Source organism: Vulpes lagopus, chromosome 3 (assembly GCF_018345385.1).
Source record: "Vulpes lagopus strain Blue_001 chromosome 3, ASM1834538v1, whole genome shotgun sequence".
Taxonomy (NCBI): domain Eukaryota; kingdom Metazoa; phylum Chordata; class Mammalia; order Carnivora; family Canidae; genus Vulpes; species Vulpes lagopus.
In genome coordinates this window covers 81,683,027-81,710,281 of record NC_054826.1, presented here as the reverse complement: position 1 = coordinate 81,710,281, position 27,255 = coordinate 81,683,027, and the positions used below count along the sequence as shown (strand labels likewise).

General features: G+C 41.7%; 1 protein-coding gene across 8 annotated transcripts in view; it reads left to right on the top strand.

Moving 5' to 3' along the window:
* Positions 1–27,255, top strand: part of SIPA1L2 (signal induced proliferation associated 1 like 2) — a 213,412-nt gene that overhangs the window by 43,870 nt on the left and 142,287 nt on the right. For 7 of the 8 annotated variants that reach the window (XM_041748995.1, XM_041748993.1, XM_041748994.1 and 4 more), the window contains exon 2: positions 3,101–3,149. The exons of the other annotated variant lie outside the window; for it this stretch is intronic. The gene's annotated coding sequence lies outside the window, so the exon portion shown is untranslated. The remainder of the gene's footprint in view (positions 1–3,100; positions 3,150–27,255) is intronic. 8 annotated transcript variants of the gene reach the window in all.

Below are 27,255 nucleotides of genomic sequence, written 5' to 3'. Positions count from 1 at the left end.
TGGCTGTTTGAAAGGACGATGGTCCACTGAAAGCTTACTCATTTTCTCCTGTAAAGTGAAAACAAGGCAAAAGACAATAGCCAGTTGCCTCATCTAAACCACCTGCTTTGTAGGAAATGAAGGAGGCCCTTAGTGCCACTTGGAGGATTTGTAGTCTCTTTTCCTGTCAGTAAACAAAGGCAGTGAGTTAAAAGAGTGGGGCATAGATTGTTTACAGGATGTTTGCTGTATCAAAGGAAGGAAAAGCGCCTCTTACGGAGTTGTGTTCATTGTGTAGGGGATATTACAACATCATTTAAAGGGTCTCTGCTGGAGAAGAGAAATTAACCATAAAATATTTAGTTGTGAAACACAAACTGTTTAATCAATAGGACTTTTAAAGACTTACTTCATAAATTAAAGTTGAGGGCTTTATAATGTATCAGTATTAAAAAAAAATGTAGAAAACCAGAAAGCCTCTTGAGAGGGGAAAAAAAAGGTTCCTAACTTTGAAAAATATCGATACTTTAGAGGACTTGCATTTTTTTTTAATTGTACAAGTTCATGCTTTGTGTGCAAGCCACATTTATCATTTAAGTATGGTTGTGTCTCCTATGTAGGCCTTTCCAGGTTGCCTTTTGGTGCTGTGTCTGAGTCCCTGAGGCTCTTTTTCAGGCATTCCTATCTCAGGAGCTGGAAACTGAGAGGTGTCAGTGAACATGACCGAGTGGATGAATGCTTGGTTGGATTTAATAAACTAGCGAAGATTGAAACAATGATGGGAGATAAGATGCCCAATAACATATTCTTTTTCTAATTACTTAATGTTGGGAAATCTTTTTGATAAATACTTTGGTGTTTTTTTCTTTGTGTGTGTGTTAAACTATACATAACATAAATTTTACTATTTTTCAGTGTGTAGTTCAGTAGCTACTGTATATTCATATTGTTGTGCAACCATCTGTCTCTAGAGATTTTCCATCATCCCAAACAGAGGCTTTTTTCTCAGTAAACACTAACTCCCCATTCCCCTGCCCCTGGCAGCCGCCACTCTACTTCCTGTCTCTGTGAAGCTGGTTATTGTATGTACCTCCTATAAGTGGAATCCTATAGTATTCGTTGTTTTGTGACTAGTTTATTTCATTGAGCATCATGTCCTCAGGGTTCATCCATGTTGTAATATGTGTTGTAATTCCCTAATTTTTAAAGCTAAGTAGTATTCCATCATATAGATTTACCATATTTTATTTGTCCATTCATTGGTTGATGGACACTTGGGTTACTTCCCCCTTTTAGCTATTGTGAATAATGCTGCTGTGAATGTGGGTGTGTAGATATCTTTTCACAACCCTGCTTTCAGTCTTCTTGGGTACATATCCAGAAGTGGAATTACTAGATTATATGGTAATTCCATGTTCAGGTTTATTGAGGGATTTGCCATATGATGCTTTAGATTTTTAAGCTTAGAATTGACTATATTGGCTCCATGAGTAAAGTCAATGAGAATTTCCCTCCCTTCCTTTGTAGGTACATTCAATCCTAAATTCAGCTACCGTGAGGGACCAGTAATAGTCACATTTCTTCAACTGTTTGAATACTTCATTAAAATGGAGACAGATTGAGAAAGGTGGGCTTTTTAGAGCCAAGGCCAATGGTAGCCTTGTCAGTAGGTGGCTCTGTAATTGGTGACTGTTTGGATGAGAGGGTCATTGTTAATACTCTGCTGGGACCACAGGCATAAACCCAGTTGTCATGGCACACCCCACTTGTTGGGGTCTGTCTTTTGTAGGGAGTGGAGTGCAGATCTCTGGCAGGATTTAGAGAAGCCATGTTGATGCCATCTCATCCGAGCTGTGCACCTCACACTGTTGTGTGTTGAGTCTGCATTATGTCGAGAAGGAGTGCAGGCCGTGGTGTGCCTGGCTTCAGTTCAGTCAGCAGAAATTCTTCTAATTACTTTTTTTTAGAAATGATGTAGTAAAAGATCATGATTTTAGGAGCCAGGTGGCCTTGAGTTTACACCTTGTTCTGGGTGATTCCCTTTGGGCAGATAATCTCTTAGAGTACTAGTCTCTTTATCTGGGAGGCAGAAGAGGTCATTTTTGTGTGTAAGTGATAGTAGTTTTGGAAATAACATGGAAAGTATCTAGTGGAGCACATGGTACGTAGTCACTGCTGAATATCCAGTGTTGTGCACTCCCCTTATTATTGAAAGCATATGCATTTTAACAGAATTTAGTACCAAACATAGACACCTAGACTAGCAGTTTTCCAAATGTTGGTCTTAGACCCCCCCCCCTTGACATCTGTAAAACTTACTGAGGATTTACACACCCCAGAGAGCTTTTTATTATGTAGCTTATCTCTACTGATGTTTGTGATACCAGGATTAAAATTGAGAAGTTTAAAAATAGTTATTAATTAATGAAACATGGCAGTAAGCCCTTTACCTTTTATCATAAATAACATGTCTTATGAAAATCACTCTTTTCCAAAACAACAAAATATTAACAAGCAGAATGGCATTGTTTTACATTTTTGCATTTTTTTTTATTTTTTAACTAATTGAATTAAATTTGCCAACATGTAACACAAGTGCTCACCGCATTGTGTGCCCTGCTTAATGCCTGCCATCTAGTCACCCCATCCCCCCCCTCCCCTCCCCCTCAGTTTGTTTCTCAGAGTCAGGAGTCTCTCATGGTTTGTCTACCTCTCTAATGTTTCCCCACTCAGGTTCCCCTCCTTGCCTTATGGTCCTCTGCACTGTATCTTGTATTCCACATGAGTGAGACCATATGATCCTTGTCTTTCTCCGATTGGCTGATCACACTCAACATAATCCCCTCCAGTTCCATCTCTTTAATACCTGGCTGGAGAGAAACAGCCAGACTCTCAAGTCTTTGTGCTGTATCGTGCTCCTCGGCCTCAGAAGACTCCGCTGTGCCCCGATGAGAGGAGCACAGGAAAGAGAAATTATGTGTTTTTCTGTGAGAATGGTTTGAACCTGGTAGACCCCTGGAAGGGCCTTGAGACCCTGGGGGCACCCTGGGACCATGCTTTATGAACTGCGGACCAAGAGTTTTTCTGTGAGTCTGAACTGGACCTCTCTCTTCTCTTATAGGTTCTTGCTCCTGGTCCTGTGAGCTGAAGCCTGCTATTCTCCCTGTGAGGTGAGCCTGCCCCCCAACCACACCCTAAACCTTTGCTTAAAGTTTTAAATTTGGGCTTCTGTGTCCCATGAATGGTGTTTTTAAAAATAGGTTCTGTTTCCCTTGGCTTCGGGATGGCATGTTCTGATTTTTCACTCCACCACACGCATAGGTGAGCATTGCTTTAAAAAGCCATTTGACTTGGGGATTGCCAAAATTGGGGATTTCAGAAGGGGTGACTAGCAGGTTCCAGTGAGCATGCTCTCAATGTGTTGGAAAGGCTATGGATCTTGGAATTGGTTTGTATCTCTACATGGGGTGCCCCTTAGATTAAAGGGACACAATGTGAATGTAGTATGGTGGGGATACAGGGCTGCACACAGGCTGCCGTCCTGGATGGTGGGGTGCCCTGCACTGAGTGGCCCTTGTCTTTTTGTTGTCAACATTTAGGTAGTTCCTACTTATTCTTTTTAATCATGAATTGACTTTCATGTGTAGCTATGCTGTAATTTAATCCCTGTTGAAGAATGTTTAGATACTTGTCAGCGCCTGGCTCTTATTAATAGAATGCTTGTATGTGTATGTGTATCTATATCTATACAGATACAGATACAGATACAGATACAGATATATACAACTATTTCTTTAGGATAAATTCCTGGGAATGGAATTACTGGGTGAGGGTACTTACACTTAAAATTTTGGCAGAGATTGCTAGATAGCCTTTCAGATAGGTTGTGCCCATGTAGGATTCCATCCATGACTCAGGAGTGAGCCTCTAGCTGGCACCAGCTGTAAGTAATCTCATTATTTGGTTTCTGATTTTTTTAAAAAGATTTTTATTTATTTATTCATGAGAGACAGAGAGAGAGAGAATGAGGCAGAGACACAGGCAGAGGGAGAAGCAGGCTCCATGCAGGGAGCCCAACACAGGACTCGATCCTGGGTTTCCAGGATCAGGCCCTGGGCTGAAGGCGGCGCTAAACCACTGAGCCACCCGGGCTGCCCTGGTTTCTGATTTTAATGTAAAAATTCTTTCATTATTTTAATATTGATTTTTTAAAAAAAAAATTAGTATTGACGTTAGGTACCTTTATTGGCCACTTTTTTTTTTCCCCACTTATCTTTGGAATTATTACATGCACTGATATTTTTTGGAAACTTCTTTATTCTGGTTATTAGTCCTTTGTGACATGATACAAGTATTTTTTTTTTGATATAAGTATTTTTTGCAAATTCTTGGTTACCGTCTGTTTTTTTTTTTTAAACCATTGAGTTGCTTTTGATGTGAACCCCGACAAACTCTTGAAGAGTGTAGTGTGGAGTAACGTCGTGCTGTGTTGTGCTCTGCTGTGGCTGTTCTGTACCAGCTAGGCTTTTTTTCTGAGTTGTAAATCTATTTCAGATGCTATTCTAACATGGGTTATGCTTACAGCCCAGGTAAAGGGGCAATCACGAATCTTTACAGTTCTCTGTTATAAGGTATAAATGAAGCTCATTAGCTTTGGTTCTTCTATTTTCTCTTGTGCAAGGACCATTATTCTCACATAGATTTTATATGTAAAGAGTACATTGCTTGAAACCTATAAATTCTGTAAGAGCCTCAGAACTGAGGAGGCGCTACACTGGTTTAATCACTGACTTGTTGCATAATCTTAGAGGGATGGTTTTACCATTTGGTCTTCTCATTTTCCCATTGGTGAAATTAGGATTTATTTAGCCTTCATAAAGGCTTAGCCGCCTGTTTATCAGAGGATCAGAAGACTTGTTCTGTGGGAGAAATCAATTATTATCATTAAGGGATTAGTAAGAAAAATTTGGGCTGAGCTCCAAATTCTAGTCCTAACAAAGATGAATAGGATTTTCCAGGATAGCTGGTATCATACTGATCTCATGGTGTATATTTCAGCCTTCAGGTTTCTGATAGGAATTAACTCTTTAGACATCTTCTTCTTCTTCTTTTTAAAAGATTTTATTTATTTGAGACAGATTAGAGGGCGTGTGTGTGTGTGTGTGTGTGTGTCGGGAAAGGGGAGAGAGAGAGAGGCAGACACACCGCTGGGCAGGGAGCCCAATGTGGGGCTTGATCCCAAGACCTTGTGATCCTGACCTGAGCTGAAGACAGATGCTTCACCAACTGAGCCACCCAGGTGCCCCTGTGTTTTCTTATTAGAACGGAGTATTGGTCACCTGGGTGGCTCGGTGGTTTAGTGTCTACCTTTGGCTCAGGTCATGATCCTGGGGTCCTGAGATCGAGTCCCACATCAGACTTCCTGCAGGGAGCCTGCTTCTCCCTCTGCCTATGTCCCTGTCTCTCTCACTGTGCCTCTCATGAATAAATAAATACAATCTTAAAAGAAAGGAGTATCTTATTCCTCCTCTCTGTTCTCAGCTTTACCTTCAACCTTGTGACTTTTAGGAATCAGGATAAGTATTGGCAGGGGGTGCTAGGCTTCCTTTCAATCCTGTCCTTTTTTCTTTTTGGTCAATTATGTAAGGCCAATGAAATTCTAAGTCTCTAGTGGACCTCAGAAGGGGCCACAGTTTATCTCGATTTGCTTAGAGTGTACACAGGTACATTTCTCATTGTCCTGCCCAAGTTCTGCAGAGACCTCATACTTCCTTAGATGTCTCTACCTAGGGAAGGACACTGGGGTGGATGCCATTTGCTTACTTCCAGTAGCAGTGTACCTTCCGTTGCCAGGCTCAGGATGTTAAGATTAAGGCTGAACTGTGATGGTGCCTGATCATCTACTCAGGCACTTGGTCACTGGGAAACGTACTGGTCTATTTATAAAATGTTTGGGTGATCTCACACTTCTCCCTTAACTTCATTTTTGCTGCTTATACTCATGGGATAGCACAGACATTTTCCAGATTTTGTTTCAAAATGTTCCATTTTGCATCCCACAGTCAGCCAGGTTTAAAGAGGGTTAGTCACCTCAGACAAAGGATTTTTAAGATCTGAAGAACTCACAGGAGGGAGGCTGTGGATTCTCCCGTTCTATGCATACTGGAGGTGATTTAGTTCAGTGCACATTTATTGGGTAATATCTATTCGTGGAGCACTCTGTTAGGAGCCAAGGGAAACAAGATGATTAAATTTGGCCCTTCCTTTCGAGAGTTTATAATCTAACAGGGAAGAAAGAAGTCTTTATAAATAGTTCTAAAAAGAGGTATGATTGCTGTAATCATTAAATATTAGGGAAATACTAGTGAGCTGAGTTGACCATGGATCTCTGCACCCATCAGGTTGGCTGGCATGTTGTAGGCACTTACTACATGTGTTTGAATGGATGAACACATACGTTTTGGTGCACTTTATTCATAGCACAAAAACATGTGTGGAAATAGATGATATGATGAATTTGTGTCTGATCATATAGGGTATGAGAATTTGGTGAGGTCATCCTGTATAGGGCAGGCTGAGCAAGATCTTCATGGAGCCATCCTTTTTCCTCCTGCACTGGAGACAGTCCTGCTGATTGTTCCCCTTCCTTTTCCCTCTCCTCCCAAGGCTGGGAGGACTCTCTGGAGCCCATTACTTGAGCAAAGTAGGATTTGGTGCTTAATGTGATAGGTACAGGGCTCTGGTTTCTTCTGGACTGATTGATGCCAGTCACACTTAAAACTGCTTTTTACTTGGGATTATTTTTCTTTCTTTCTTTTTGTTTTGTGAATCATCAGTCATTTTACTTTGTTTTTTTACAAACCTATCATTTATTATGGTAGGGATTATTTTCTTTTTTTGGGGGGGGGGATTATTTTTCTTAACTCACAGTTAAGATACACTTTTCGTGATAGCCAGGGATTTCTTTTCCTTTTCTTTTTCCAATTTCTTTTACCATTAGGTTCTGTCTAGTCAAATAAATGACAATGTGCTTTATGTCCATTATATTACAAATGATTTTTCCCAAAATGTAACCCTGATCAATGTAATCACATGAAAGGGACTTTATGATAGAATGTGGCAGACAGTTTCATCTGCAGTATATTTGTAGGCCATATTCTCCTCTTCTCAATAATTATTCTAGTACATTATTGCAATTATTTATTTAATGTTACCACTATGTGGTAGATATTATTTTAGTACCTCACCTATCCCATTTAATCTCCCAGGAGTTCTCTGAAGTAGGTGTTACTATCCACATTTTAAAGACCAGGAAGCTGGGACCCGAGGAGGTCAAATGATGTGCTCAGGGTTAGTCAGCTAGTCAGTTACAGATCTGGGGGGAGGTGGGCCCTCAGACCTCATTCTTTGGAAATGCCCCAAAGGCAGGTGCCTTTTGGAGAAGGCTATACCATCTGTTTAGCCTCATCTTACAGAGATTTCAAGATGGGGTCTTATTTTCTGAGAAGAATCAACAAGGAGAATTGGTACAATTACACTGATACCGTATATCTATCATTCACAAAGATAAACATTTGATGTTGTGTGAGACCAAATAGAATCCTAGCAAAACCTCAGTGTGTATCAGAATCATCAGAAACAAATCATTGTATGTTCTGATTCTCAGATAAATGTTGAAGGAGTGACCTGACCATGGCCCCAGCACCCACTTGAAGTAGCAAGCCTCTCAAAACTCACTTAACCCTTGAGCGTCATGAAAGCTGGACCTTTTCCTGGTTGGTTGAATCTTTACCTCAAGTGGCTGCTTAGTTCCGTATGACCTCTGAAAGGTGAATGGGATGAATAGTAAAGTCAGTATATTAGGAATTCCATTATAAAATGTTTACAGTGCGATGTCCAGCTTTGCAAAAGTCTTCTGGAGAGTTATTATTTGGGAAACATCTGAAGTCTCATATTATAAAGACATAATTCTGAATGCTCCCCCTTACTGAAAAGCCACTAATGTGCTTCTTAGTTCATGAACCTGAATGCCAGCAGGGCTCTTGCACAAAACGCATTGTAAGTTGGTAACTTACATCTCAGCATGTTGTATTTTCTTTCCTTTGTTTGTTTTTATTAAACATTTCTCTGGAGGAAATATGGGTGGAAGATTTTATAAAGGAAGCTAATGAGGAACAATGGATAATGTTAAGACTTTCTAAAGTTAAAATAACTCTTTTTCCTCGAGAGAAGCAATTCTATGGTAATTAGCCATGTGTCTGATAGAGGTGGAGACTATCCGTCACATACTGGGTGTCTTTCCAAACTTAGACCGTCCTTATACCTCCCACGTTTCTGCGGTCTGGGATGTTGTAGGATCTGAGGTCTTCTGGTCCCCTCCACACCTTGAGGCACAAGTGACATGAAGTCATGGCAGTCATTGCTTGTATAAGGCAGTTTATTTGGAGTCTACATGTGCAGTGAAACACGCTAAGTTTTTATATTTAATTGACAATTGTGAACATGTTTCTGAGATCAGATTCTTTGATTTTCTCTTACACTCAATATAGTGATAATAGTAGCCAGCACCTGTGGGCACTTTTCTATTCAAAGGCTTGTTGTAAGCCCTTGGCAGGTATGTTCTCCTTAAACACGAATGGCTCCCGTGACTGTCTACCCTGTCCTGTGGACACAGGTGCTCCAAGGACAGAGATGCCCAGGGCACTTGCATGTAAGCACCTGGCTCTTAGCCTGAGTCTGTGCTGACTCCCATGGATTTGCACAAAAACATCTGGCAAATGAGCTTGTGAAAATAGTATGAGTTAGTGACAAGAAGGCAAAAGAACCTTTATTTTAAATTTGGTCAGTGACAGAGTTTGCCACTCAGGTTGTCAGATTATTAGCTTAATGTCCCCTGGGCAACTTCCTTAATCTTTTATATGGCCAGTTTTGATATTGGCTAAAAGGATACAATAATCTGTTGTAAGATTTTAGTCTGAATTCAGCGAGACAGTGCTTATTACAACTGATCTGTTGTTTTATTTATCTCCCTTCAATTTTATCTGAAAAACCAACTGAAATCTGTTGGTAAGACACTATTATTTCTTCTCCCATCTTGGCTTCATCTTGTCTCCGCCATAAAAATCCATGGTAGAGTCTCTTTTTTGTAAATATAATGAGAGAAGGAAAAGTAAACAGTAAGTTCAAACTGGGGATTAAGTATTATTAAAACTGAGGTTGTGATGTTTTACTCTTATGGTCTTATCTGACTATTCATAGTAGCCCATTGTAAGTTGACTTTTGTTCTTCCCAGAAATGGTGTCTAGGAATGTAGTACTGGTGGCATCTTGGTGGCCGGACCTTTGCAAGTGGAGTGCCTCATGCTTACCCTTTCCCAGCTGGCTTATCTTGCCTGCCTCTGACCTGGGCTGTGGACCTAACTTGGCCTAAAAGCCTTTGTTGTTGTAAGCAGTGGTTTTCACTCTTTGCTACCCATCTGAATCACCTAGGAAGCTTTTCAGAATACCAGGGCCTGATTTCTAAAACTGATATTTAGCAACTGATTTGTGACTGAATTTCCCAGCTCTGTATCTTTTTAAGCCTTCCCAGCTGATGCTGATAAGCAGGGGAGACGGAAAATTTTGCATTAGTTTAGGGGAGACCTGGAAGGTCCTTTGTTACCATCGTGTCATTAGCACTGTCAGTCATGTCTGTTTTGGTGAGGTGAATGCAGTCTCTTGAAAGTAGCCATGAGTACTGTAGAATCTAGAATCCTGTAGAATCTGTGCCCTCTTGTTCACCCATTCACCTCGGTCTCTCCCGTCTAGGTTGGAATGGTTCAGTGGGTCCCTGGGTATTCAGACAAGGTCGGGAACCCAGAGGGATCCATGGAGGGGGCGACCGCAGGGGCTTCCGTGCTGCCCACAAGTATGTTTGGTGTTCTTCGCCATTCCTTTGTCTGTTGTTTGGCAGTTGAGTATATAGGAATTATTCCTTGGTGTGATCTGCCTGTTGAACCATACTATTTTTAGGCACTAATCCACACAATAGGTTTATAAAAAGGCTATTGAACCTTTTGAGGCTCTGCTGGATTTGGTCTGACAAGGGCTGAGTTACAAGAAGGCTCTCCTGCCTCACAGTTCAGGCGTGTAGCATTTTTGTTTGTTTGTTTCTTCTTTATAAAGAGTCTGAATAGCCTAAAAATGCAGAGGCTTGGCTATTTGTCAGGTGATGCCAGATGTGTACCTACCTCTAATCCGGTGTACCAGCTCTCCAGACACATCACTTCACAGGTGTTCATTCGGTTGCTAATTTTTATTTCTTCTCCTTTTCCTCTTAAAATGCACTGAAATGTGCATATTTTATAGTGCTGGGTGGGGAATGAACACGTGAAACATTTTCTTGTTCTAGAATCTCTGCTCTCTGTTTAAAAAGATGTGCTTTCCTTCCCCTTGGGGGGATACCATTGTCTGGTTCTGCTTATCAAAAGGATTAAACAGATAAAACCCATACCATTTAAATGTTAGTTTAAACTTGTTTTTAAAGCAGCCATCAGAACTTGCTGGGTTCTAATCCATTGTCAGAAATATGCATCAATCCATTAGGAGGCAGAAACATGAGGTTCCTCATAGTTGTAATGGAAAAACAATCTCTCATTGTAAAATAATGTGATGTCCTTAAAGTGTCCGCATAATAGATTAGATATTATTTATAATTCTTGTCTTCCTTTATTGTATCTCCTGTCATTAAAATGTCATAATGAGCAGTATATTAGAATCACTGCTGTATAGCTTTGACTTTTTAGAGTACGCATCTTCATAAAGATCATACCCAAACTAATTCACAACCAGGCAATTAGCCAAGTAAAGATTTTCTTTGGCAGTGCTTAGTGAGGGGATAGACTCTGAGCCATCTTGGATGACTTTTAGGCTTAATACCCATGGGTTTTAACTCCTCCTTTCTACTCGTGTTACAAATTAATGATTCTCCTTGCTGTTGGGAATTCATGTCACTCTGTGAGGTTGGCCTGACCTATCTTGTCAAGGGGAAGATTTTTGTTTTCCCAACTACATTTGGACAATTTCCTCCATTTCTTCAGTATTTCTCTCAGGTCCCATACTTTCCAAAACCCCTGTGGGGATTTGCTGCTCATCCATAGTTATTCTCTTTCAGCGTTAGAGGGGAGCTGGAGCAATGGGGACACAACAGGTGGTTGGCACTCTGGCCTTCCCTTTACCTTCAGCCCTGACGGTTTATAATTTCCACACCTCCATATCAAGAGCCACCACTGGCCTTTGTCAAACTATCCATTCCCAGGCCCACTCCACATGCTGCCCTGTGTCCCCTTCTCTCCTGCCCCTGGACTTTGATTCAGTAGGTTAAGGTGGAAGCTAGTAAATGGAATTTTCATCAAGATCATTCTGATGCAGTTGTCTGTGTGCCGGTTGAATGTTTGGGAATCACCCCTGTAGCTCCAAACCTCATAGTACAGATGAGACCTTCAAAGCCCAGCGATGATGAGGAACTTAGCCAGAGTCACAATGGAAGACATGCCAGTCAAAGATAGAAGACAGGTATCCTCTGCTGATGTATAGTGAATGTAGACATTGCAGAAATGACCAGAAAGTTAACAGGGCTATTTACCCTGGACACACATGTTAGTTTTCCATTTCATGTTCTTGGAGACTCTGTGTGTTGTGTCTCTATGACAGAGAGGAGCGTAAGATGGATAGGTGATCTATGGACTCACCCACTCCAGGACCAAACTCAAAGATAATGAATATGAGATCCGGTTTGAATTCTTGTGTATTGAAAGAATTGTGAAGTGTATTATTTTGCTGTTGGCCTCACATTTGTGTTGCGTGGATGTTCTAGTTAGCTTTGCCTACTGATGATAATATAAGTAAGCTTCCTTGGACACAGCAGGTATATTACGGGGGCTGGTCAGAGTCTGGCAAGGAAATGCCTAAAACATAAGAGTCCTTATTCTGGTCACATGGTGACAGACGCACATTTGCAAATCCATTTAAAAGAAGCATAGCTGAGTTCTTGAAATTTACCTTAAACCTTATTTTCTTTTAACAGTGATAAATAATTATTTGGAGTTGGAAAGATGCTGATCTGTGAGGATAGGAGGTCATTTATGGCATTTATCACAAAGGCCCAGGAATTCATTCTGTCTGACTGACTTTATCTTACTGATGTGGGGATTGTGATGTACCTCCCAGGAACTGGTACATGTAGGGAGTGACTCTTTTATATGTGTGCACAAATGTGTAATGGTCATGGTGTGTTTGTCTGACAGGTGCTATGTACTTAATAAATATTTGATGAATGAAAGCTTCATGCTTCAAAAAAGGCTTCTTTTATCTATTAAAATTCTAGCTTGAGAAGTGTTCTTATTTACTCTTTTTCCTCCTCCTAAATATCTGGGCTCTAAAATCCAGTATCTTTAATAGAATATTTTAAATTTCTTATATCCTAGCTTTTTATTTTGGTACTTTTATAGTAATCTTACTTCTCATGATTCTGTCCCCTTTGAAAAATTATATCTACTTAGAAGCTTCCATTTCTGGCTGTTATTAGAACTTATCACCAACACAGTCTGGGTCTGAGGCCTGCTGTGGAAGAGGCCTTGCATCATGATCCCAGGCCTTGCCAGTGAGCCTCCTGAAGGCTGGAGGCCGTACCCTGCTCCAGGCCTGGGCCAGCCTCCTGCTCAGTGCTGTCCCTTCTGCCCACAGCTGCCAGATGCACAGGCGGTGGAGAGTTAGAGCTTCTTCCTGCCGACCACATTGACTAATAAGCAATGATGTCCCTCCTGTGAGGACTAAGCCATCCCTGGAAAACCTTCCTGTTCCTGAGGAATTATGCCCTTTTTTTTTTCCTTAAAGATTTTATTTATTTATTCATGAGAGACACATAGAGAGGCAGAGACACAGGCAGAGAGAGAAGCAGCTCCCTGCAGGGAGCCCAGTGTGGGACTCGATCCCAGGACCCCGGGATCATATCCTGAGTCGAAGGCAGACTCTCAACCACTAAGCCACCCAGGCACCATGGAATTATGCCCTTTTAATAGGAGCTGTGAGTACTCCCTAGCCTCCCTAGCTGATTGGCAGAGGATTGAATTAAGTTTTATATTTCCAAGGGATTATAAATCCAAGGGATTTATTAAAGACCACTGGAGTATAAGATTGACAGGGAAGAACAGCTTCTTTCATATGTTATTGTTTGGTTATAAATTACTAATAACCAGATTACTGATGTCTTATTAACTGCCTGGTTCGGGAATGTGATTTGGGGTCTGAGTTAGCCAAGGGGTTCCATCCAAACAGTTTGGTGGGACCCCGGAATGGGATTGCTGGCTACCATGATGCCAGGAGTGTCCCAAGGAGAACTCTTACTTTTGAACTCGAAGTAGGTTTCTTTGTTGGCAAAATATAGGGATCATTCTGTTCTGAGCTAATTCTGTGGGCCCTGGAAGGCCAACAGTTCTGTGTGAAATATAGATAAAGGGGTCAGCAGGAATTAAAAGTCATGAAGGAATTAGGAGGATTCAACAGGAATGAAGTTTGTTTCGAGATGGATTTGCTGACACGTAGGTATTACCCTCCCTGGATCACAGAACTTTTATTCCCCTGATAAACAGATGGAGTCAACTTATATCTGTAACAGATTAGCTTCCCATAGAAGCATCACAGCTCACTCAAACAATTTCCTGATTTAAAGTAAGACCTAGATCTTCTTACTGATAAATTGAGGTTATTTATGTTTATATCCAAAGGCAGCTTTGCTTTATAGGGGTATCCCTGTCAAAAGTAATGTGTATCTCATATATAATATTTGGATAGAAAGAAGGAAATAAAATCACCCCAAGTACCCAAACCCAATGATGAAAACTGATAATATCATCTTTTTTTTTCTGTGAATTAAGTGTGTCTGTGTATCCGTGTGTAGTTGTATTATAGAGTGTGAACATTCTGTATATATATTTTAATATATATATTAAAGCATTCTAACATTGCTCATTTCATTACCTCATGGTCTTTATAAAGTGTTTTTATGCCAGAACATTAAATGGATTTATTTTACTGAAGCTGTCACAGTTCTTTTCAAGAACACAGACCTGGGCAAATAGAGGTTGCACTCTTTGCCTGTGTAGTTCCCAGGCTTGGTACCCTTGGCTGTGGAGCCCATAGTACTTTTTACCTGTTAGATCTAACTGGAGCTGATTGCATTTCTATCATTATTTTCCCATATTGGAACTGTCCCTTCTGTATGAAGATGTGGAAGGGAGGATGCCTGGGTGGCTCAGTTGGTTAAACATCTGCCCTTGGCTCAGGTCATGATCCTGGGGTTCTGGGATCTAGTCCTGCATTGGGCTCAGCAGGGGGTCTGCTTCTCCCTCTGCCACTCCCCCTGCTTGTGCTCTTGATCTCTGTCAAATAAAATCTTAAAAAAAAAAAAAAAAAGAGGAAGAAGAAGATGTGGAAGAAAGATTTGATTAAATGAGATGCTGGTTCCCAGTGATAAGAGCTCTGCATAATGAAAATAATTTACTCAGCCTGGCTGTTTTGGGTCATAATCCCTGCTTTCCCACTGGCAGGCAGGAGGGTGGAAGCTGGACTCTGGCTCTCTTCAGGTGTGGAGGGTTGATGTCCGAGGTTACTTGTAAATTTGTAAATTTACAAATGACTTGTAAATTCAGTCCCTGTGCTACTTCACATACTTGAGATCACTCACCCACCAAGGGGATGAGGACTCTAAAGTGTGAAATTAACACATCAAGTGAATTTATATCAGGGTAGCCTTGGGCTGGCTTTGGCAAATTAAATTTTTTTGGAATTAGCTGCAGCCTGACTAAGGCAGAGTTACCAATGTACTGGGAAAGCCAAACTATTTGTATGACATTTCTACCCTGAGAGGTAAGAGTTTAGTTTTACACCAGGACAGTGAGTCTTGCTGAGTAAATTGTTGTCTGTTTGATAAAAACAAAAGACAAAAACAAATCTGTTGACCAAAACTGATGTCCCTCTCTCTAAAACACGATTCACACATTGTAGGGCTTTTAAGAAAACATGAATGAGTATGTAAGATAGTGCATCAGCCGGCAGAAATGCCAGCCAACTCTTCCAAAGACATTTATGGGTGATAGACATTATTTGGCATTCAGAAAAATTTAAAAAAATATTTTTTCAGTGCACTGAGATGGGATTTGTCTTGTAGACTTATAATCACATTGACTAAGCTCACTAACCTGAGTATGTGACCAGAGTGCCCACTTAGTAGTAATTTACAGAAAAAAGTATAATCATGGGGACCTCTTCTCAGTCCCCACATTCTATCCACAGGTAGGCAGAGATCTGGAGGTTGGCATATTTGCAATGAGAAGAGGGTTATGTTGATGGACTGAGTAGTCACTGGATTCAGGCAAGGGTGTCATGAGAGACTGTTGTTTCATGGCTGAAGTTCCTGCTCTTCTGGATGCCAACATTTGCTCCAGGATCCTCCCCTTTCCACATCCCGAGAGTGCCGAACCCAAACCCCTTTTTCCAAATTATATTTTGCCATTAATTAGGATACATACAGTCAGATCTTAGAGGCTTTGGGGCTTCTCGATCTTTAAAGTTTAAATCTCAGAGGGAGATCTTTCCTTATTTCTCAACTCTCCAGGGAGGTTTTATTGTACAAGATGAAAGCCCATGGCAACTGACTTTCCAGGTAGGGTTCTGTTTGAACAATGCCGTTAGGGCTTGTCATTTTTTCCAGTAAGGCTGTTTCTTTGTTTTGGCTTGCTCTCCATACCAACATTGCTTTGTTGATGTGGATATAATCATTTATATAAAGATATTCCACCTAAGTCTTTTAAATGTATGACTTATCTATTGACAGGTCACGTAACAGTGTCATGCTCATACAGGGTGTTTGGCCTGCTGACACTATTCAGCTCTAGGCTGGCTGGCAATATTGCATTTAGCTGCCTTTGTTTTTTTTTTTTTTTAATCTTCACTGAAGCTGGTACCTTGTTAGGCAGGATGAGAAAATACCAAATTGAGTAGAGTTTTCTGATTTCTAGGTTCTCAGTCTAGTGGGAGAGACAAGAATGTAGGTAAGTAATGGTAATATTGGGTCATGTCTGCCAGAAAACAGGAGAGGGCTAGTGTCATGGCTTCCCCGAGGCAGTGAGAACACACGGAAGATATACTAGCCAGAGAAAAAAATGTTTGTGGGGACAATCAAGAAGTCCATAGTGGCTAGTGACAGGGATGGAAAGACTAGTTGAAGTCACGCTTTGGTAGGACCTGGTGTTCTGTGGGGCTGGGAGAGAAAATGATGCATGTGTGAAGACATGCAGGGAGATCTTGTACTGCCTTGACCAGAATCAAACACCTGCTCCTGCTGCCTGTGGCTTCCAGGACTGAATAGCTAGCTGCCTTAACTCTTTGAGCCTCTTGTGTTCACATTTCATGGGGATACTGGCAACCAAATCCTGGGGTGACTAACATAAAATAGAATGCCTTCCTCGTGGAGCAGGCATTCAGTATGTTACTCCCTCCCATTCATCCTGATTGTGGGAGATGTACACGAGACCAGGTCCACAAACTTCCACCATCACCTACCATGGATTTGACAAGCACTGTGCTATGCCAGCCTCCCACCTCCATCTATCCCATTGTTTTATTGAGCTGTCCTCTTTAGCATTTAGCAATCTTCTTTTGATGATGGAGCACAAGTGAAAGTTTACCTTGGTTGGGTATTAGGATTTACTCTCCATTCTTGACTGTGGCCCCAGGGCCGTGATAAGTGTTGGCTTGTGTCTCTTTGGCCTTTCCAATGTCCTCCTCTATCCCGTACTTATTGAGATTTTGGTATATCTGAGTCTAAAGCTTTGAGTTTGAAGTAAGCTTGCTTTCTTTATCATTTTCTTTCTTTCTTTCTTTCTTTCTTTCTTTCTTTCTTTCTTTCTTTCTTTCTTTCTTTCTTTCTTTCTTTCTTTCAGTGTAGTGTAACTTTTTCTGGGTAAATCATCTTATCAGTATTTTTTGCAGACTTAGTCTGACCCCTGATATTCATTAACTTGGAGGCCTTCAATTTGGGTTTTTTTAAAAGTGTTTGTGGAAGAGAGGATAAGATGTCTTGTTTTACAAAGCAAAAGTTCAAAGTTTCTGAAGTACCATTGAAAACAGCTCCTGATGACATGGAATTTCTTCTGACTTCTTGCTTCTGTCCCTGTTAGTTTCTCCTGGTCTGCAGACTTACCTGTCTGGTTTCTCCGTATCTGAGTGAAGTTCCTGTGCTCATAGTTGCCCTGGTTGCAGGATTCCATGGCCACCAGGGTCTGTGGCATTAGAGCACATTTACAGAATCAATTTTCATCTTGCTGTTTCAGCCTCAACGTGGCCCTGCCTCATCACTGAAAGGAGGGAAGGCGAGAAATTTGGGGGTCTTTTCTTGTAAAAATGTCAACGAGATGAATTATTTGGGTATCTTTGCTTAAGCAACAGCAGTACCACCACCGTGAGAAAGACTGGGGCTCTCAATAGATGATGTAGATATTGGGGGGTCTTGGAGGGCCTAGGACTGCCAGCCAGACGCTGATGATAGAGGCTCAGTTATACTCACTTCATTACTCTTGTTAGTTTTCCGAATAGGCAGGGATAGCAGCTTTAGTTACTCTCTACACAGTGAACTCGTGAATAGCTCAGTGGATTCTGAATTCTTGCGGTAGATATTTCAGACTGTGGACACTCTTGCTATCTTTGGCTGTAATGTCATCTCTAAGGAATCCTGTGTTAGCTGTTCAGGGGCTATCACCAAGTTTAGGTGATCCTTGAGCTGTTGACAGTCTTCTGGGTTAACTCTGGCTTGTCTTTACTTCAGAATGCTCTTCCAGGACATTGTAGCAGTATCCAGGTTGCTAGGGAAGCAGCTTCTTAGTTAATGCCCTCATGAGTTAACACCGTGTGATGAATGGATTTCCCCCACTCTGCCCCATACTTTCCTATAATGGAGAATTCACAGAATGCTTTTATTTAGAAATGTTTTTTGCGCTTTCTAGGACTGACAATATAGAGTCCTGCTCTCTCCTGCTGTTATGTCCTTTTCATCTATTCATTTATTTGGGATTTCCAAAGACCGAGTGGGCTAGTTGGTTCTTTTATGAATCTGCTGATTTTTCTGTGAAGCTGATGTCATAGTCTAGACCCTTATCCTTACATATGCAAATTATTAGATTACATTTAGCAGTTGGGGGCTTTGTCACTCTCTGCCTGGTCTTGGACTTAGTGAGAGTCTGCCTATGGCAGAGTAATTTTAGGTTCTGCGGTCTGTGGCCTTTGGGTAGAGTCTGCCTTCAGAAGTCCTTAAGAGAAGGAGACCTGCCCTTGCTCGCGTACCTGGAGACGTTACAGGTCAGAATGGGATTCTGCTGCTCCAGGGTAGCACTGGCCAGGCAAAGCATGTCATTGTGGGTCGAATTACCTGCACTTTCCTCCATAAATACCTGCTTTCCCACTCTGGCCTAAGTTACCTTGGAGATAAATTGTTGAGTCCGAAAGACTTTGCTGTTTAATTTTGGGTACGGGGCTTACAAAACTGCAAGATAAATACGTCTTGCTGGGTGATTTCAGTTGTTTGATAAGAGTGTGGTTTGTTTTCTCAGTACTGTTGAGATTAGTGATGTGATGTAGAGCCTAGAAGTTTTTTGGATGTTTGTGTTGTGTCTGATTTTAAAGTAAAAGCCTCTGCCAATGTGGGCTAATTAAGGTACATAAATGTATAAATTCAACTTCTTGTTTAACCTATTTGCTCTTATTCCATAGGATGTTATTATAAGGAAGCAAGCCAAATACTTTGTGGAGAGAAACAGGGGACATTTGATTTTTGCTAAAATTAAACTGACAAACTCTGTGGAATGCCTGGGAACAATATCCAGCTCACCGGCGACAGCTGTAAGGCCAGGGACGCCCACAACACACACAGGCTGGATGCAGATCACATTTCTAGAAAGAAAACATCCCCCACGTGTGTCATAGTGTCGCAGTGTGTGTGCATGACACAAGTAGTGTGCTCTAGTTAATGTGTGTAATGGTTTCACTCTTCATTAGACCAGTGTTCTTGCAACAGCAAACCAAAGGACATCTGCACGGTATTTTGAGAAAGAAAAAGAGGACTGTTTGTAGGGAAGCATCGCAGGAAAGAGTTTTCCCATTGAAAGGTTGGATATTGGAAACTTATTTGAAACAACAAACTTATTTAAAGTAAGTTTGTTAAAAATAGAACTTTAAGTGTAAATATTTCATTTCCTAATATAACATTATTATTTTAGTGCAGCCGTGTCCCTGTCTTCTCCTGAAGGTCTCCTCTGGGTTGTACACATCTTGTCCTGTTAACTGATATGTCCTGTCTCAGATCTAACTCGTACATCTTTCTTCCCTTTTTCCTTCTTTTCTCCTTTCCTCTTGTGGCTGCATTTAAGTAATTTTAGCACTTGTTAACATAGACCTCTCAGAGGCACAGACAGGAGTCCAGGATGTATCCATTTTGCTCTTACTAGTGATTGTGTTGGAAAAATAAAGATTTTCTTAGAGATGAGATTGAAAGCAATTTGCGGGAAAATTTGTACATCAGTTTTTCCTCTGTGACTGGATTAGAAGCTTCCTGAAGTCAGGACTCACGCTTTTTGTGCCTTTCCTCATGCACCATAGGCCTTGCAGCCAAGAAGTAAATGCTTAGTGCATGCTTGAATGAAAGAATGAACACTGGAAACCAGAAGTCTGATTTTGTTGGTGCTTTATCTGTTGTTAATCAGAAAATTTTGATTGATCACTCCTTGAAGTCTCTAACTCTGTAGTGAATACACATGTATATTTGTACTTTAGGGATTTATAGTCTGGTAATGACAGGAAATGCAAATTGCAGAAAAGGTGGATTTTTAAAATGAATTTAATAGTAGAAGAGGATTGAGACATTTATAAGGAGAAGAAAATGTTCACTGGAGGTGCAGCAGGGGAAGAGTGCAGCTGACCCTTGAATGACATGACTTTGAACTGCACAGGTCTACTTTTATGCAGAATTTTATGATATATACAGTTCTGTTAGTGTATTTTCTCTTCCTTAGGATTTTCTTCATAGCATTTTCTTTTCTCTAGCTTACTTTACTGTAAAAATACTGTGTAGAATACAAATATAAAATACGTGTTAATTTTGCATGTGATCAGTAAGGCTTCTGGTCAATGGTAGGCTATTAGCAGTTAAGTTTTGGGAAGTCAGATGTTACACATGGACTTTGGACTGTGTGGGGATCAGGGCCTAAACCTCAGTGTTGTTTAGGGGTTAGCTATATAAATATAGTAGGCAGTAGAGCAGCCTCTCTGTTGAAATCTTGAGTGGGCTGCTTCTCCTTGGTGTCTGGCTGCCTCCCACGAATAGCTGGACCTGAGATGGGGACCCACATAGTAGTGTCCATGTGAGTGGCATGAAGTATAGGAATCTGCTTTCAGCCCACTGTTCCTGTCTCTTTCCTTCTTCATTTTCCCCTTTCCTTCCCTAACACTGTATCTGCCTTGATAATCCATTCACTGATGCATTCTTTTATTCAACAAGTCCTCACTGCTTACCTGTTCCAAGTTAGACACCAATTCCATAAGTTAGCAAGAGCCACCCCTCTCATGGCTCCAGTTCTTGTCCTAAGGAGGTCAGGAAAGACTGGATGCTCAAGAAGCGCCATATATATATATATATATATATATATATATATATATATATATATATATATATATATATATAAATATACTGTTATCAGTACTAACAAAAGCACACATTTAATCACTGCTCACTCTTTGTTGGGCACTAGGCTAGATACAGTATTTTTTTTTTTTTTAATTTTTATTTATTTTTGATAGTCACAGAGAGAGAGAGAGGCAGAGACATAGGCAGAGGGAGAAGCAGGCTCCATGCACCGGGAGCCCGACGTGGGATTCGATCCCGGGTCTCCAGGATCGCGCCCTGGGCCAAAGGCAGGCGCTAAACCGCTGCGCTACCCAGGGATCCCCTAGATACAGTATTTATGTAAATACTACACATTGATATAAAAACGATAAAAACTTACTACCTGAATTAAACCTTTCTCTGACTTTAAAACCTGTTGTTTTCAAGATAAAGTTAAAATTTCTCTCCCTGGCTTTTTAAGGCTCAACCCTTGAGCTAAATAACTAGTCTTTCTGGCTCTTGCTTTTAATGTTCACTTGGTGATGAATCATTTGCTCCTGCCACACCCACTTATCCATCAGCCTCCGCCAGGCTCTGCACAGCCTGGAGCGCACTGCCCTTTCTCTCTTTGAAGATGGAGTGGAACTCTTCTCTGAGGCCCTGCTCACATCTCACCTCCCACCAGGACCTCTTTCCTCCTGGTGAATTCCTGAAGCTCTTGCTGTGAGTACTCCTTGTTTGTCAGTGTGGGCGTTAATGCTGTACATTTTCAGTTACTTTCCACCTGCTCAGGGCACATCTTCAGTTGGTTTGGCTCCTGCCGCATCCCTCCCGCCCCCCCCCCCGCCCCCCATGCAGCAGGGAGCAGTAAACCCACTTGGCACCCACACCCTGTGCTCCTTCCAGTCTTTGGATGTTAAAGTTGTCAGACACCTTAAGTTCCGTGGTGTTACAGATCGAACTTTTTCATCTTCGAGATGGAGAGAGAATTGGATCTGAGTCAGAGAATAAAAATGAACCTTCTTCCAGGGGAGAATGAGAGAATGGTTTTGTGTTTGTGCTTTTGAGATACCAACATCCCAGACACAGACCCTAAGTTATCTCACTTAAACCTTCCTGCCAGTCCTACAGGTTACTTTATAACCCCCCTTCCTTTATCACTGCATGCAGAGGAGGAGGAAGCAGCTCAGAGATGCGTGCCAGTTTGTCCAAGGCGACCCAGCTGGGGAATAGAGGGCTTCTCATTCATACTTGATTTTCCCCTAATCCTAACTGCTCTTGCTCATCTTTACTTGTCCCTAACCCAATGGATTAGGTTTGCTTGTTCCACTACTGCATTGCAGGGGGTGGGGGGGAATAGAGAGAAAGAGTGAGACTGAGAGAATGAACAAGGAACAGAGGGAGAGGGAGAAGTAGGCTCCCCACTGAGCGGGGAACCCGATGCAGGGCTCCATCCCAGCACCCTGAGATCATGACCTGAGGTGAGGCAGACGCTTACCTGACTGAGCCACCCAGGTGCCCCTGCCTGCACTCAGTACTTTAAAATAATACCTAGTGAGTGGATTTGGTAGTACCTCTTCCACATTGCCTATTTTTTTTTCCTATTTAAACGTGTATCCATGTATTCGTATTTGTGCTTAATCCTATTTGAAAAACTTTGAAAGCAGTTTTTTTCTTTAGCGTTTGCCTATGTTAACCCATGCACCTCTCCAGATTTCTTGCTGTGTCTTCTCCCCTGGTTGGGAGGGGTTTGCCAGCCGGCTCTGCTGTGGGCATCACGAAGCCATTCAGGGGGGTTGCCTGCCCTGACGCGGGGCTGGTGGAGCTGCTGCTGCTCCTGCGCATTCTGATCACAGTAGCAGCAACAACAGCCACGATTATTAATGCTCAGAAAAGCAGAATCAGCTGTTTTTACCCAAATGTTTTTCTGATTCGTGTTTAACTGCTTTTCTGCTTGAAAATGCTGCTGCTGTCAGGATTTTTTTCTTGCTTAAATGAAGGTGCTGCACAGACGGGTGTGATTGGCAGTCTTGTTTGCATAAGTTAAGCTCTCCTCCTATTGTAATTTCTGTATGAGTTTGAAAATATAGAAGGTAAAAAATACCAAAACAATGGCATACTAATTAAGTCTGACTTGTGGTGGATGGCTGGGTAAGAACGTTCATATTCAAAATCTGAGAGATGTAAATATTTGACTTGATATAATGTGACCATACATTCTTCACTACTGATTATTTAAACCTTCTGTTGAGCTCTTAGACAGATGGTCTTTTGAGTAATGAACTCCTTTGAATATAGCAAGATGCCATGTGGTAAACTGATGAAGTAGCATTATTAATAAATATTTTAAGCAACAACAACAACAAAAATCCCCAAAATGAGAGTGGGTAGCTGCAGATTAAAAATATCTAAACTCCATCATATAGAGGACTAGGAGTATAATGCCTTCCCAGGCATTTTCAACGACTCTTCTCCATTTCTGCACAGCAGTGGGGAAAAAGAGGATCACTGTCACAATTTCTATCATCAAATCGTATTTACTAAGATTCTTTTTGCCTGTGTGTGGCTGGGCTTCAGGATGATTGTGAGAACTCCTCCTTCCTTGCTAGTCATTGTCATCTGCAGCGGTGATACAGTGAGTTAGGGATGTATAAAACAAGATAAAAACGGTCAAAAAATAGCCTGAGTGGCCCAGTTAGTTAAGTGTCCGACTCTTGATTTCAGCTCAGGTCATGATTTCAGCTCAGGTTGTGAGATTGAGCCCTGCATGGGCTCTGTGCTCAGTGGAGAGTCTGCTTGAAATTCTCTCCCTCTTCTGCTCGTGCTCACTCTTGCTCTTTCTCTAAAATAAATAAAATCTTAAAAAAAAGAAGAGAACACTGACCATTATTTTTGTATGTTTCACCTTGAAATGTAAGTTGAATCAGCAAATTTTCAGTTAAAAGAAAAAGGCTGAGTTTTTCCTGCTGTATTTGTGCAAGCCTCTCCCTTTAACCCCCCAGAATTTGGGGCCCATTAGTGGTACCTCACTGATTCATAATCAGTAGGAAAAAAGTGTCCCAGTTGAGTGAACTTTCCAGATCTCATCACATACTATGCCCATCTTCATCATCTAGTGTAGATGTTTAACTATGTCTGAGATTTCGCACACCCAGCTGGCTTTCTCAATAGCTCTTAGCAACCTTCCCTGTGAACTGCTTACACTCAGACATAGACTGCTTTAATTCTATATACTTTTCCACAGCCCTGAGGATTTTGCTTTCAAATCTCTTCCATTTGGGAAGAATCAGAAAAAGGCCCTGGCAAAAGTGAAACATCAGTCAAAGAGGATGGTGCTATAAGACTGGAAATATTTGCAGTGAAGAGAAGTAATGCTTCTGTTTTAGAGAAGAAGAGGGTGTCAAGGACATGCCCCAGGTCAGTTGCAGGGGGGAGATGTGAGATGTAAGTGCAGGCTGAATGTAGCAGGTGGGGGGCAGCAGAGCAGGGATTTTACTGGTGGCTCAACATGCGGGCCTGGGTGATTGGGGGTGTGGTCACAGCTGTCTTGGGGTAGAGACCACCTCCTGTGTGGGGGGAAGGGTGCAGGCAATGCCATCCAATGACATCCAGCACCCACATTTCCCTTTGGCATGTAAATCCTGGCTAGTGATCGAGAACTTCTTCTGTTTCCCATATTCTTTCTTGAGGAACCCCCTTTCGTTTTATTCAAGCATCTTCAGATTCTATTATTTGTCGCTTTTGGCCATGTAATGGCCTCTTGGTATCTCTAGAAGTTCCTGCTTCTTGATGTGTTGGACGTGTCCTTCCACCTCTGGCTCATCTTCTACACGTTTTCTTTTCCAGCCCCTTCATGGACCTAGATTTCTCTGCTTTCGTGCCTTTGCACACATTGCTTGCAGGCAGTGCTCTTCTCATCAGCTTGGGTGACGTGTCTCACCTGCCAGGACTTGGCTGGAATGCCGTCCATTTGTGATGTGTTCCATCCAGACAGTGAGCCTTTGCTGTCCTTGATCAAGGGCGCTGGGGATCCTGTGGGATTGTGTGCTCTTACATCATGACCACACTGTTGGGAGGCCTATCCATGTCCCTCTCCTTGGGGTTCCCCTGAGGCGAAGTACATGTTAGCTGCCTTCCAGTAGGTTCCTGGTAAATGTTTGTTGAAATAATAAATGAAGTGTATTTATGGAGCACATCGTTGTTTGGGGTTATAAAACAAATGTTTTGTCTGTGAGTCTTAATGATGTGGGAAGGTAAATGGCAAACAATATGGATATTCTGCATTTGACGCTAATTATGAGCTGAGGAAAGGGTATGTGGGGGTAGGAAGCCGATTGAGGTGATGAATGAATGAGATTGGTTGTAGTCTCAGAATTTTCCCTCAGGAGGAGGGTGGCTCTTCATATTTGCTTATCATATGAAACCTTAATCTTGTGAGCCTGCTAATAAGGCAGCCACCAAGCTGCAGAAGGAAACCATCCAATTCTCGACTCTGTGGTTTGCAGAATTCATGAGAACCCTTGTGATTTGGGCTCTGCCTTCAGCATATGCCTGATTACTATACTTATACACATACTAATATTTATTTTCCTTTTGCTCAAGTGATTACTTTTGTCAAAAAGCTTGTCTGTAAAAAGTGGATTATGTAATTACTTCTCTAGAAAATTGGCTTTCTACTTACTTGTAGGATTAGTGTTTGAGAAGAATGGGAATCACGTATTGGGACCGCCAGTAGTGTGTCAGGCCCTTACTGGGCCATTCTGTATGGCCTTTGCCTAGCACAGATGTTAAACCAGTTGCTATGAGCAGAATTGTTCGTGCCCCTGTCATGGCATTCACAGTCGGCCATGGCTCTGCAGGTGAGGGGTCTCTTTCCGATTTTAATATTTCAGAGAAAATTGCATGGAGGCTGAAGAATTTAGAAACAAAATATGTATCTGGGTCAGATAACTTTGGCTCATCACTTATGCACAGGAATTACTTCAGTAAACACTGTAGAAGGGCCTCAAAGAAATTCTCTGTGAATAACATGAGATTTGGATGATGGTGATGCTGGTACTTGTTTCTTAGACTGGTCATTTTCAAAGTTTGTATTTTTGATCACTCTGCTCTGCCCTCTCCCCACCAAAGTGATTCTCAGGACACATTTTGAACACCATGAAAATGATGGTTCTAGAAATACATGTGACTAGAAAGACACCCATGGTTCCTTCTCTAGGGATCAGCTGATTGTCACACAGTGACCGCCTAGCCCAGAAAGGGCCTTTCATCCCATATCCCATGATCACCTGGACATGACTTGCTTACTGTGGCTATGATCACCTGTCTGTTATTTATTCTAGCTGTGCATTCTCCTTTAAAAATCTGCTTTTTTGGTGGAGAGGGAGGGGCAAAAGTTTGCGTTACTTATTACTTATTTACAACTTTATTTATTTGGAGAAATGTATTCACATGGTCCAGAAGCATATTCAGTGGAAAGTGTATGTCGTACCACCCGACCCCCCCATCCTCTTGCCTGCTACCACGTCCCCTCCTCACCACATCTAGAACTATGGGCACCTCGTGTATCCTGTCAGAGATGTGTTACATAGATTCAAGCAGATACTAATATTCTCTGTTCCTGGCCCTGAAATGGGAGCACGTGTGCGATACTCTGCATCTCTAAGTGTGCTGTGGATGTTTCTTAACTACTTTAGCTTTCCCTGAAAAATAAGCTGTTTTGGAAAATGACATTTGTTGACCTTTCACTTACATGATTGGGGAAAGGGCAGACAAGACGAGGGCAGCTTCTCACTTGGCAGAACAGCCCGCTCTCCTCAGGAGGGTGAGCTCATTTTGGTGCCTGAACCTCCATCTGTGGCTCCTTCCGTGAGCAAACTAATGGCCTGTGGATTCTGGTCACCACCCCACCCCCCACCAAAACCAACCAACCAACCAATGACAGAAAACAAGCAAAACACAGACCCCTCCAGTTCAGAAAAACTTTTTTGACTAACCAGAATTCTTACTGTCTCATTCTCCATTTCCTCAGAAAATGTTTGATTCTTTGGCAAACTCACAGAATGTTCCAGGCAGTTTTTTCTCTTTGCTTCTTGGGACACTGCAGAGTGTTTCCCACCTCATGTGTCCTTATGTCTGTGCTGGCTGCTGTGTCCTCCTACTATGCCAGTCTGTTGGCTAAAACTTACATTTAATTCTGTATGGTCTTGTATTGTTATGTAACTCTCCACAACCAGACTTTGAGCTTGAGGACAGTGACCCCATTTTGTACACATTTGTATAACCCATATTTTACAGTATGGTGATTTTAGGGTAAAAAGCAGTTCATCAGTAAACCTTCATTGAATGAGAGGTATGTGAATCCTAGTCTCCTCTTATTTCCTAGAGATGACTCTTCCTCAGGTACTTGGTTTAGCATCACCAGTTGCCTACTTCCTAATCCCCTCCAAACACTGGCACATACTCCTCTCTGCCAAGGTGTTCAGGTTGCTTGCTCTTCCTGTCTCCTTGTGTCAGGTGTCACATTCATTCATTTTTCAGTAAACAGTGCAGACCCCTGTGATGGCTGGTTTTGAGTGTCCACTTGGC